We start from the raw sequence: 12889 nt of genomic DNA, 5'->3' as shown, positions 1-12889 counted from the left end.
ATCAATTCAGGCAAAACACCTCACCCCTAGAGAAGGAATGGTGTGGGAGTTGTCTTTTTTCACTTTCTTGGCTACTACCAATATTGCTTAACTCCATCTAATTACCCAATTGTCTGGTCTCTGGGATTATGAATCTAATGACCTATAACTTATAGTGAATTTTGGATGAACTTTGCTCCATTGTCAAATGATGGGAGCAGCAGACCCTGTCCTCTTTCTTCTTGAACACACTGTTCTCTGTGGTGATATCTCCTTGAGCAATGGCAATGATTGTATATAACCTCCAGAGTAGAAAGTGTGTTAAACTTCTCCATAATCAGCTTCTTAAAATGATAGGTGGACAGTAGAGCATGGTGGGTATTCTAAACAAGGGCTTGGAATGAACTTCCAAGAAGTGCAAGTAGTCATTCCCATCCAGTCTTACAAGGTTATGATGTGCATGGCGGGCAGGGGTGGTGAAGAGTGCGAAAACGTTGTATTCTCTACCCTTGGAAAGCAGTTTGGAGGGACAAGCATGAGACTGGGAGTCAGAGAATCTAGTTACAGTGCTGCTTTTGGCTGAGGTGAAGGAAGAGTGGCCAGAGGAAAAGAATGGGCGATAACCAATCGAACCTAAATATGCACAGACTAACTAGACTGTGACATAAAATTTAAGGCCGCAAGTCTGGATAAATTAAGAGTGTGCAAATGGGTGAAATATTCAAACTTGTTACAAAGAGGTCTGGTGCTCTGGGGTCTGAAATCCTATCTGATGTGCTGTGTGTGCTAGCAGCTTCATTTTTCTGAAGGATCCCTCATCTAGAAAATAGGCTGTGATCATTTCTATGCAGGCATGAACAGCATATTATTTACAGAACCACCAGAGATTAAGATACCTTCTGTTCAGGCTGTGCCTCTATAATCTCTGGCGGTTTGAAATGAGGCAGGGGAAGAATGTCATGCCCATGTGTTCGGAATGCTGTTTGTTTGTGTTTCTGAAGAGAATGCTCTCTCATGTAGATAGAAGCAGCCCAGGATCTGATCTATCATCTGGCTGTAATGAAGAAACTATACCTTCATAGTGAGCAATGGAAAACTCAGAGCTTCATAAATACTTAATAATCACCATTTGTGTTACATTGGGTTATGCTCAGATGATGAATAAAATCCCCGAAGGCAGCACAGAACAGAACAAAATGCTATGAACTAAGAGGATGGACTAGGCTCTGGTCTTTGTCCTGTCACTAATTTGCTGCTGACCTTGGGCAAGTCACTTAATGTCTCTGGGTTTTAATTACTTCAACTGTAAAATATAGGCAAAGGGGAAGGCCGATATGATTTCTGAGGTTCCTTCTAGCCAGGAAATTAGACTTCATGATTCTGGCCATGAACCAACACTGAAATCAGTGGCATTTCTAAAATATTCATAAAAACTGTCTTCAAAGATAAACTTCAGGCTGAATAAATACATCCACCCAGCTGTATTCAAGTTTCTTCAGAGTCTTTTTCAATATGACCTTCCACCTTTCCAGCCAAGTCTCTAACTAACCACATCAGCCTATGTCATTTACATTCACACTGTTTATGCTGTTCCCATTTCTACAATAGCCTTCCCTCTTATTTATCCACATGAGAAAATATCGCATATCATTCAAAGTATAATTTCATTGTACTTTCTGTATGGACGTAAATCATTCCCTGGTCTCTCCTTGAGGCTCCCTCGTAACATGTTACAGCATATATTGATATGTTGCATACACGATTAGTGGAGTTTACATCCATCTGACTGCCGCAGAGGCAGAAGTAGACTTACGCATCCTATAATTGACTTTGGTATTGGTGGGGTATGTGACTAGTTTAGCAAGCCAGACACTAGAGCTAAAGAATAAAAGGATGTGTATGAAATGTGCAAAATAATATATTAAATATATCACATATATTTATTATCTTATATAAGTTACTATTATATAATCACCCAGCTGTTGGAATGGCTAAACTCAACAACACAGGAGCACAACTGATGTCGGTGAGGATGCAGAAGAAGGGGAACCTTCTTGCACTGTTGGTGGGAATGCAAACGGGTGCAGCCACTCCGGAAAACAGTATGGAGTTTATACAAAAAAGTTAAAAAGAGAACTCTCCTACAATCCAGCAATTGCACTGCTAGGTATTTGCTCAAAGAATACAAAAATAATAATTCAAAGGGATACATGCACCGGGATGTTCATAGCAGCATTATCTATAAAGAAGAATATTACTCAGCCGTGAAAAAGAATGAAACCTTGCCATTTGCAATGACACAGGTGGAGCTAGAGAGTATTATGCTAAGTGAAATAAGTCAGAGAAAGACAAAGGATTTACTTATATGTAGAGTTTAAGAAACAAAACAAATGAGCAAAGGGGAAAAAAGGAGAGAGAGGTAAACCAAGAAACAGACTCTTACCTATAGAGAAAAACCTGATGGTTACTGGAGGGGAGGTCAGTGGAGTAATGGGTTAAACAGGTGGTGGGGATTAAGGAGTGTACATGTTGTGATGAGCACCAGGTGTTATATGGAACAGGTGTTATATAGTGTTGGATCACTATATTGTACACCTGAAACTACTATTGCTTTGTATGCAAACCAATTGGAATTTAAGTAAAACCTTTTAAAATTAAAAGATAAAAGCATGTATACAAATAATATTTATTACATTATATAAGTTTTTACATAATCATATATTTACACAATAAAAATGTATGTACATGCTAGGCTGCTGTCAGAGCATTCTATTTATTAGACATGACATATTAAGCACAGGATGTCCGTGAACAGATTAAGCACATGTTGAAATCCACAGTAGAATAGATGGGTACTGTGGTATATGTATTTAATGATTAATAACTGAATCCCACCACCAGAAAATGACGCTTTGAAACTCTCTCTCTCTCTCTGCCTTAAAAGCTGTCTAGATTGTTACTCTGAGTCAAAAACTTGGAGACAGAAGCCAGAAGATGCCACTGAACAATGAAGATGTGGGAGGGTGACTTCTGTAGTTTCGGAAGGTGCTGAATCCTATACCAGCATCCATCCATTTCTGGCAATGCAGGCTGTCCACACATGCTGGGGAAAACACAGCAGAATGGTTCTCATTGCATGCAGCAGCTTGCAAAGCACCAACTTTCAGTACTAAACCATTGAAATAATTGATCAATGGTATCAAATGCAAAAGGACAAGAGCCATCTTGCAGAAAGACAATGAAGATCACTCTACAAGCCTCATCAGACCCAGAGACCTGAAGTTCTATTTACTCTCTTGATTGCTCTTCTAGTCAGAAAATGTAGGTAAGATGGAAATTCCCCCAGAAAAGGGGCTTGTGTGTTAAGTGGCCTGTAAACGACGCACATCAGTTATCTGAGAGACCAGTGCTTTTCAAAGGAGGCAGTGTGCATGGTGGTTAAGAGCATAAAGCTATATCAATTTGGGCAGGTTATTTAATTACTTTGGGACCCGGGTTTCTCACCTGCAAAATGGGGATACTAGCATTACCAACATGATAGGGTCACAGTAAATGTAAATAAGTCAATAATTATTAGCTATCGTCATAAGTGCTGTTATTATGAATATTGTTACTGAATGAAGTACTAGCATGAAACGGAGCCTCCAATAAGTAGTGATGTAAAAATAAGAATCCGGATTTGTTTTTTATTATGTGGTCTGAGTGAGGCAGAACATGGATAATTTAAATCCTTGGCCTCATTTCATAAAACTATAGAATGTTAGAGCTTATAGGATCTGAAACTATTTAATTCAAATTTCTTGTTTTTAGAGACGAAGATGATGAAGGTAAGAGGAGTTAAATCCTTGCCCAGGTTCTCACAAGGATTCTGGGGTTTTGATGCTTTTCTTCTGGCTCATAGTTCCCCCCATGAAATTTCTACTTGTTGACTATCCTTGATTCCGCAGTTCTTTCATCTGGAGGTGCAAATGGAAATAGTATGAAATCCAAATACATATACTTTCCTACTCCTAGTAGCCCTGGCAAAAGTTTGGTGGCTAAACTCATTGACTGAATAGGTTTTCATGACTAATGAAAAGATGTCTGAGGTTGAAATATACAAAGAGCAGTGGATTGAGAGAGAGGAGGTTCAAATCTTATTTCTGCCTTTGCCATTGACTTGGGTGAGTGTTCTCAGCCTCAATTTCTCTGTCAGATGAGAGAGTTGGGTTATGTGATCATTCCAAAACATTGGCACAATAATATATTGTATAAATATAATCTCTAATGAACAACAAAGTATTTATAATTATGAAGACAATTTGTCATCAGAATGTTCAAACACCTGGATGTAATTTTTAAAATTTGCTAATTATTTAAAAAACAAACAGAGAAAAAAACAACCTAATAAATGAACAGGCCATGGAAATCAGCTTGCTCATTTGTAGGACAGTTTATTGGGTTGGAATATTTTGCCTTTGGCAAATGAGAATCAGTTAATTCTAGGTATTTGCTTATTGACTTGCTAGAATAGAATGATCTATTTTTCTTCCATTTTTGTCAGTAATGACCAGTCAAAACTCTTGAAAGAAGGCCCAATTATTCCTGGAAAAGGAAAATATTCTGTGACCTTCCAGACTGTGATGTCATCAGCTCTCTAATTAATGTATGTGCTTTCATTCTAAGCTTTCGTTCTAGTTCCTTCTGAATTTAGGAACAATAGTAATTTCCTGTAACAATCTTGCCAGTCAAATATTTTCTCAAGGAAATAAAGAAATATCTCTAAAGTCAAAAATAACATACAACTCTATTTTAAGCTTTGGCTTCATGGAGTTGCCTCATCACAGTGAGATTCAAGACCCTCGAGCTAATGTATCCCTTATTTCCTGGAGGAAGGTGGCAAGACCCAATTCTCAGGAGCAGTCTGTCCAGGCCACTTCTACTTATGGTTACAGGTGTGGTTGTCAGGGTAAGATTTGATGTTCGGTGCTTGCCTCCTATTTCATTTGCTAAAGGAAAATGCCACAGGGTATACTTATTTCTTGGCTAGATGAGTGCATGGCATGAACCGACCTGGAACAATGGCCTGAATTCAACAAATATGTATTCAGCACTCATATGCCAGGCTGTAGGGGTTCCAAACACCCATGGCTACCAATATAGGGCTACCTCAGTTACCTTATTTTTTAAATTTTATTTATTTTGAGAGAGAGAGAGAGAGAGAGAGAGAGAGCAGAGAGACAGGGAGAGTGAGAGAATCCCAGCAGGCTCTGCAGGGCTCAAACTCATGAGCCACGAGATCATGACCCGAGCCAAAGTCGACGCTTAACCGACTGAGCCACTGAGGTTCCCCTACCTCAGTTACTTTAAGTGAATGATTGCATGCTACCAGCATGAGTTTCAAAGCTACATTGTTAATTTTCTTTCCTGTGAAATAAAATTATTGATATCCCTCAAGCTAAAGACAGTGAAAAGTAAGCTCTTTTCAGCTCCAAGGTAATGTATTTTCCCCCTTCCAAAATCCAAGCCCTTCCAAGAGACAAATAATTCCAATGAAATTAATAACCATGATTCTTAACAAAGGGTATCTGTTATTAAAGCTAGCATGAGCTACCAGAGACCAGAGTTGATAATCTCACTAATTTTCCCTTTAGTAATATAATTTTATATGCAACAAAGACCTGAGAATGGTATGCTTGACCAGCATTTGGAGCTGAGAGTATGTTTCAGCTATTTCTCTGATAGAGCATATTGTAAATTACCATGTGTGCCTTAACAAAGTCTGAACAAAGGTAATCTCGGGTTCCAAGAAAGGAAATAACCTGCCAGAGAACCAGAGATAGAATCTAGAGCCCTTAGCTACACTCAGCTTGATTTTTCAGGAGGTTTACCTACCCCTTCCCAATAAAAAAATATATTACTTCATTGGGTTTTCAGGATCAATAGCAAACATAATACAATTAAGAATCGTCTGATGGAATAGTTTCCTTTGCAGACTTATTTTCTATAATACTTGAGCATTGTATTAACTTTTGTGTTGTAGGAGAAAAATATTTAAGTATCAAAATGGTGATCTATTAGAGAAGGCATGACTGTCTTTGTGTCATTTTCTGACCCAGTCAGGCATATATAAAAAAAGCACTCCTACTTGAGTTATAAATGCTGTAGATTAAAGTTCAGGCATAGGCAATAGATGCCAGGTTTGGGAGTAAATGTTAGCTAAGTTGTAGAAGTGCAGACAACACTGACTCCATGTTTGACCCTCCATCTTGCTCATGCCCATGAAGTGACCTTACTTGGGGCTACGTGTTCCAGGTTCTTTGGAAGTTAACGTGTGTCTTAACCAGAATGTGGGAAGGCTTGTTCTGATCTTCCCTACAGTTGCACACAGAAGGCTCCACGTTAGATGACTAGTAGAGACCACTGGTGTACAGGTGTTGCCATTTTAGGTGCCTACCCTTTGACCTCACCACGATGCCCCTTGTTCTATAAAAGGTATGGATTAAGGTTTGGAGGAGGTGGAGAATAGCTGCCTAGTGCCCTGGTACTTCTGGCCTCCCAGTCCCACCTGTTAGCAAGTTAAGTTTCTACTTCTGACCCCAACAAATTTTACCTTAGAGAATAAAGACCCTTTATTTAAGGTCAGAATCCCTAATGCAACTTCAAGAATTTAGTCAAATTGATAGCCTTTACTTTTATTTTTGGGTTAATCAATGGATAAAATAGAAGTCTTCATTGATTCATCAGATGGGTAGTTCATTTCAATGAATAAATAGTAAAAATGGTCATTTTAAATCATCCCCCTTATCCACCCATGTTCAAAAATATCGATAATACTTTTTCTGTTATCTGAAACACTATTGTAATGACAGGATAGTTATTGACAATTGATTTAAGGCTATTAGTTAACAGGTAAAAGCTATTTCAGAACCAATGAGACTTCCTAGGTATTTTTTTACCCTGAAGGAAATGTTCAGGGCCAAAGGAAGTAAACCACAAACAGTAAACAGTATTTCAATTCATAGAACTTAACCAACAAGAAATCTCAACAACCAAAAAGATTTTTTTCTTCAGCATTCTCCTTTACAGTGAAAAATGACAACAAAAGCAAAATATATTTATATGGGACTAAAAGCATTCAGAAATGCCATTGGTTTAAGCTATCCTATTTGTTTATATACTATACAATATCTACATGAGATTATCAATCATGCTTCCTGCAAAGTACTTTCATTTATCTACATTTTGAATCTCACAATAGCCTGTTGAGATAGGCTATTCTTGGCAACATTTTACAAATGAAGTAATGGAAATCTAGAGGGCCTTAAAATGTCACCAAGTAGTAAGTGGCGGATTTACTACTAACTCCAAGTCCCATATTCTTTCCATATTTATCATACTATACTTACTAAGACAAGATATACATACATATACGTGTAAACACACACACACACACACACACACAGGTTGTTACATGTATATGTGATATATATGTGTATAAAACTTGAATTTTGAATAAAAACTTCCAGGTTATTTCTAAGATGGAATCCAGGAAACCAGCAAGACCCATTAATGGAATATTTTACTTCATGGTAAAACAGAATTCATGTGAAGCAAATGCCAGAGGTCACCAGCTCCTTCAGTGGGACATGTACTCTCTTTGCTAGCCTTATTATCTTGAGCATATTTGGGCTTCTAGGGGTGTCCTAGGCCACAAGTGGCTTTTCCTCCTTTCTTGGCAGAAGTTTTAAAGCAGAATCCCAAGTTCTTCCCAATTCCAAGTTCTCAGTTGTTGTTGTGAGGATGTTTTTAGCACTTTCCAAAACAGCATCGTGCAATAGGACTTTCTACAATGCTGGAAATGTGCCATATTTGCACGGTTCAATAAGGTAGTTATTAGCCACATATGGTTATTGAGCACTTGAAATATGGCTAGTGTGATTAAAAATTGAAATTTTTAATGTTAATTAAATGTTAATGTTAATTAATTAAAATTTAAATAGCTATATGTGGCCAGTGACACCATATTGAAGAGCAGTTCTAGACAGTTAAAGATTATGGTTTACAGGGCCCAGAGCACCTCAGGAACAGCATCCTTGCAGGATCACCCTGTGAGGGTACAATAGAAGTTATATATTTAATTATGAGTTGTGCCTTAATTCATTCTAGATGGGGTTTGAAGCAGAACGTTAATATTAGAATTAAGAAGGTATATAAGGATCTTTAAGTAAAGGATAACAAATGAAGGAAGAATATGTTGTGGTAAATATTGAGATAAAAGAACAGAACATTACCATTTGAAGTGAATTTGAATTTCTCAACTTTACACACTGGAAGAGGATAGAACAATTCAATTCAAGATAAAAATTTCCTCCTCCTTGCCAATGCAATAAAGTTGGGATTTTACTAGGGGCTGAAAGAGAAGCAAGAAGAAATACATAGAACATCAAATCTGCTGCATGTTAGTTACAGTGGACTAGAACTCTAGGATCACCTCTAATGAAATTATCTACTTGACAGAATTGTGAAGATCCAATGAAATTATTTACAAAAAGGAACTAGGAAAGTGCCTCACATTTGACTGATATTAGCATTTATAATGATAATTTATTTCTGCCTAGATGTTTTAAAGGCCTATTCCAAGTACCTGTGAGAACACAGAAAGATGCTTAGGGGTATTTATTTTTGAAAGCTTATTTTGTTGGGAATAGACCACAGAAGAGGAAATATAGACAACACAAAGGCAATGCCTTTGTGTAGAGAAATGCCATGCCCCCATCTCCATTTGCAAGTTGCTCCCATAGGGAGAACTGTTGTTGAGGAAGGTGGGTCAGGTATGTTGGGTCAGACTACAATGGAATAGTGAGACCAGAGGGAAAAAGAAAAGGAAGAAAATTTAAGATGAGCACTTGGATTTTAGGTATTTGTGGTATATTATTGCATATGGTTTACTGATGCTGATGTCCTTATCAAAGATAACCACAGAAGGAAGCAGGGAAGGGTATCTGAAGCACGATGAGGGTACTTGAAAGGCCACTGACCCTGGAATTGAGTTAACTGGGTTCCAATCCTAACTTCAATCATGTGACTTAGACTTATAATCATCTTTTGGTCCCCCAATTCTTCTTGTAAAACAATGATCTGAATGGTGCTCAAGGATCTTTAAGCCCTATTCCAGCCCTAAAGCTCAAGAGTATAGTTCTAATTATGAAAGCACATGTGGGCTCTAGTTCTCCAGATCCTGTGAAGCCCCACTGCTCTTTCGGGAGAGCCTGCTGTTTTAGTCCTTTAACTTGTTTCTGTAATTCTGAATCTCAACTTGTGTGAACAGTGATATCTCAATCAGCATGCACAAAAGCAGTTGGTATGGTGGGAGTTAGTGACAGTGGGTGGGTGAACAGATTAAAGAGGAAAGGGTTGGGAGAGAGAGTTGTGTGTGTGCAAAAGAAAGTAGACCTTCCTCTTTTGACATTCTTTTGCTACATTCTCCAATAAAGCTATCAAAAGCCAAATGCCAAAATGAGGGCATGAAAATAGCTTGGGGTTTGGAGTTAAGCAGACCTGAATTTGAATCCAAGCTCTGGATTCTAAATTCAGTTTTCTTATCTTTGTGATATTTGTAGTCAGCAGCTATTATGAAGCTTAAATGAGATAATGTTACCTAGTAGATAGCAGGTGCTCAGTAAATATTTTCTTAATTGCCCCCCCCCCAAATTGGCTTAATTCTTTCCCCATTTTACCCATAATGTAAAAGATTAGTCGAAGAAACAATCATGTAGGGCTGCTTAGAGGTCTATATCTAGAGGATGTAAACAATCTGTGGTGGGGAGAGAAGGGTGCTGAAGAGAGTAAAAGCCATAGCCAGGAATAGAAAACCCAGCCTTTTCGTTAATGAAACCTCTTCTTTTGGTAGCCTCACAATTCTCTGGTTCCTGAAAGCCACAGAAGTGTTTATCAGAATAACAACCTAACTGCTTTTCCAACACTTTACCAGTAGGAAGATTAACCGCACAGGCCCAGGACATAGAAAGGGGAACCACACCTTATTTCCACCTGAAGTTAGCAAAACTGGATCCTGGAGTGACATCCGCTACTTGCTCCTCTACCTAGGAGTCGGAAAAACCTCTTTCCAAGAGGAGACCAGGGGAAGGCAGAGAATCGGGGAACGCAGAGCTCCTAAACCCCTTTCTCCAGGTCGCTTGTTCCACCTGACCGTCTTTACGTGGCTCTAACGCAGTTTCAGCTTGCGGGAACCGCCGGCGAGCAGTGAGCCGCCAGTTGCCCGCGGTATTTAGCTCCCGGCCTCGCAGAACTTTCAGCACCGCGGACAGCGCCCTTCCCTGCTATCAGCTCTGCGGCCCAGGCTCCTGCCTGGTGCTATCCTGCCTGGGATGTTCTTCAGGACCTCTTACCCCGGGCGACAGGCGGGTTATCACTCTGTGGTGCTTGTCAACTCCGGCCAGTGACTGGCCCCGCCACTTCGACGAGAATCCCACCTGCTCCCCCACCCCACCGCACCCCAAGTTTTTCCTCTGAATTTGAATTCAGTTCAAGACTCTCGGTTCAGGACTCAGTGAATGGAGCCTCGCACAGGTAGTGGGGTGAGAAGTACCAGGAGCAGACGAGATCCCTGCTGTTCTAGTTTTCCTTCCATCTTTCCCTGCCTTCCCTTTGCTTCTGGTCACTTAGCGATTTCTACCTTACTTTTCGATCACGATATAAAATAAACGTTGTGTGTGTATGTGTGTGTGGGGGTGGGGGGGGGAAGTTGACTCTGGATGGAGGAGGGGGTTTGGGGCTGTACTCGCGAGGCCACACTGCCTTACTCTGGCCCTCTTGATTTGTAGGAAACTGACGTGTTTGGGATGAGGGAAGAGAGAAAGCTCAGATGGGGTGAATAAGTGCGGGCGAGAATCCTCTCCCCCGGGGCTGCGCGCTCTGGCAAGAGAGCTTCCTTGGACACTTTTCCCATCACGTCCTTCTCGCTGCCCCGCCGCGTATCACCGCTCTCTGAGGACAGGAGCGCACCGGCCCTGTGTGGGTATCGGGCTCAGCTGGAGCCCCTTTGAAGAGTTTGCTCTCAGGTAAAAGGGCAGACGTTGTCCCCGCCCTCCCCTCGGGCTACAGCCGGAAAAGCCTGTCTTCCTTTCCGTGGGCTCAGTCCGAGGCCGAGAACCTAGCTGCGGGAGCCGGGTGTGTGACAAGGCAGGGAGGAAAGGACAGGCCTGGCATCTGTGGAGACCCAGGCGGCCCGGACACTGCTTGCGGCTCCCTCCTCTGCCTCTCACTCTGGCCGCGCCGGAGCTGCGTTTGCCCCAGCCCAGCCTGGCAGCTCCCGTGAGTCGGAGCCCGGCGTCCCCCAACCCTAGACCCTGTCCAGGCCCCATCCCGGGCCAGATACGGAAAGACCCCAACCCAGCTCCTTCCTTCTTCCAAGGGACCCCTTCCCGGCGGGCGCCCTCAGCCTCCGCGCCATGTTCCTGTTTCCCCTCCTCCTGTGGCTCCGGCTCCCTGGTTCATTCAACAAGAGGCGACCATCCTACTCGCGGGGGTCCAGTTGGGGTGCAGGGGGTGCGGAGGGGAACAGACTGCGGCGAAGGGGGACGTTCACTCACCGGAGAGCTGGAGGCGATGAACTAGCTGCAGGGACTGGTGGCTAGCCGTCTGCACTTACAGCGCCAGATTCTGTCTCTCCCACTATGATGCGGAGCGGTGGAGGCAAAGGAAGGCAGGAGGCAGCCGCTGCTGCTGAACAGCTCCTCAATTATTCAGTTCGCCCCCCTCCTCACCTCCCTCCGGGCGGCCTGTCAGTCCTCCCTCCAGCTCGCCTGTCTCCGCCTTTCTGGAGTCACGTGGGCGGCCCAACCCCTTACATTATTGAGCCGAGGCCTCTCACCAGACGCCCCCGCCTCCCAGCGCACACACAGACACACACACACACACACACACACACACACACACACACACTCACTCAGCTATATGCCACTCTCAACTCCTCTCTGGCTTGCTGAGCCTCCGGGTGCTGCTTCCAGTATCTCAGGCTGTCCCGAGGCTTACTGGGCCTGATAAGGGCGCAGTTCTCTGCCCCTGGGAAAGCAGGACTAAGCAGATGTCTGCGGTGTCGGTGGGTTGAGAAGGCATCCGCCAGCAGCTCCACCTTTGCTGGACTTGGCACTGAACAAAGCTGGCTCTCCAGACCCGCTTCCTACCCTCTGAAAGCTTCCCTCCTCCTTTGCTGAACCCTTGCTGCTCTTAAATTTCTTCCACTTCCCTCAGCATTGCTGGAAAGAAAGGATGGGAGAGATTGATTTCCTCTGTCTTCTTAAAAAAAGGCAGACCCTCCTTCTCCAAAGCTCAAGTAGGTCAAATTTATCTTTGGGTTCTCAACATCTTATGAATGGAAAGACTGTGGGTTTGAGTTTTGAAGACCCACCAAGAATTCTAGTCTGTGTGACCTTGGAGTATTTCATCTTCCTAACCTTTCTTCTCTCATCTATGAAATGACCACCTCACAGGACAGTTATGAAAATTGTAAATGATAATGTTCTTGAAATTGCCTAGCCCAGTGCTGGATACATATTTGTAACTCAATAAATAAACATGCTTTCCCTGTCTCTATTAAAATAAATTTCAGAAAACAAGAAGATTGTAATTTGTGCCAGCAGGACAGAATTATCTTTTGTAAGACCGGGAGGGGCATCTGTGAGGTCAAGCTAGAGAGATAACCAGTCTGAATGGGGACAGGAGAGACAGAAGGCTTATATTTTTCATTGGTTCCATTACAGTAAGTATCCCATAACTCCCTTATGCCTCAAAAGGATGAGGACTAGATGGTACCAACCCAGGCATATTTGGTCTCGTCAGAGAATGAATTATTTAACATTCATTGAGTAGACTGAAAGTACCTCCATGAATGCTTGCATCTTTGGTC

At 41.9% G+C, this 12889-nt stretch overlaps 1 protein-coding gene across 1 annotated transcript in view; it reads right to left on the bottom strand.

The window, feature by feature from the left end:
- Positions 1–11783, bottom strand: part of SLC7A14 (solute carrier family 7 member 14) — a 111965-nt gene extending 100182 nt beyond the window's left edge. Inside the window, exon 1 of the mRNA XM_007077075.3 lies at positions 11574–11783. The gene's annotated coding sequence lies outside the window, so the exon portion shown is untranslated. The remainder of the gene's footprint in view (positions 1–11573) is intronic.
- Positions 11784–12889: the final 1106 nt, after the last annotated feature.

The sequence above is a fragment of the Panthera tigris genome, chromosome C2 (genome assembly GCF_018350195.1).
Source record: "Panthera tigris isolate Pti1 chromosome C2, P.tigris_Pti1_mat1.1, whole genome shotgun sequence".
NCBI classification, from domain to species: domain Eukaryota; kingdom Metazoa; phylum Chordata; class Mammalia; order Carnivora; family Felidae; genus Panthera; species Panthera tigris.
This window is presented reverse-complemented; position numbering and strand designations above follow the sequence as displayed.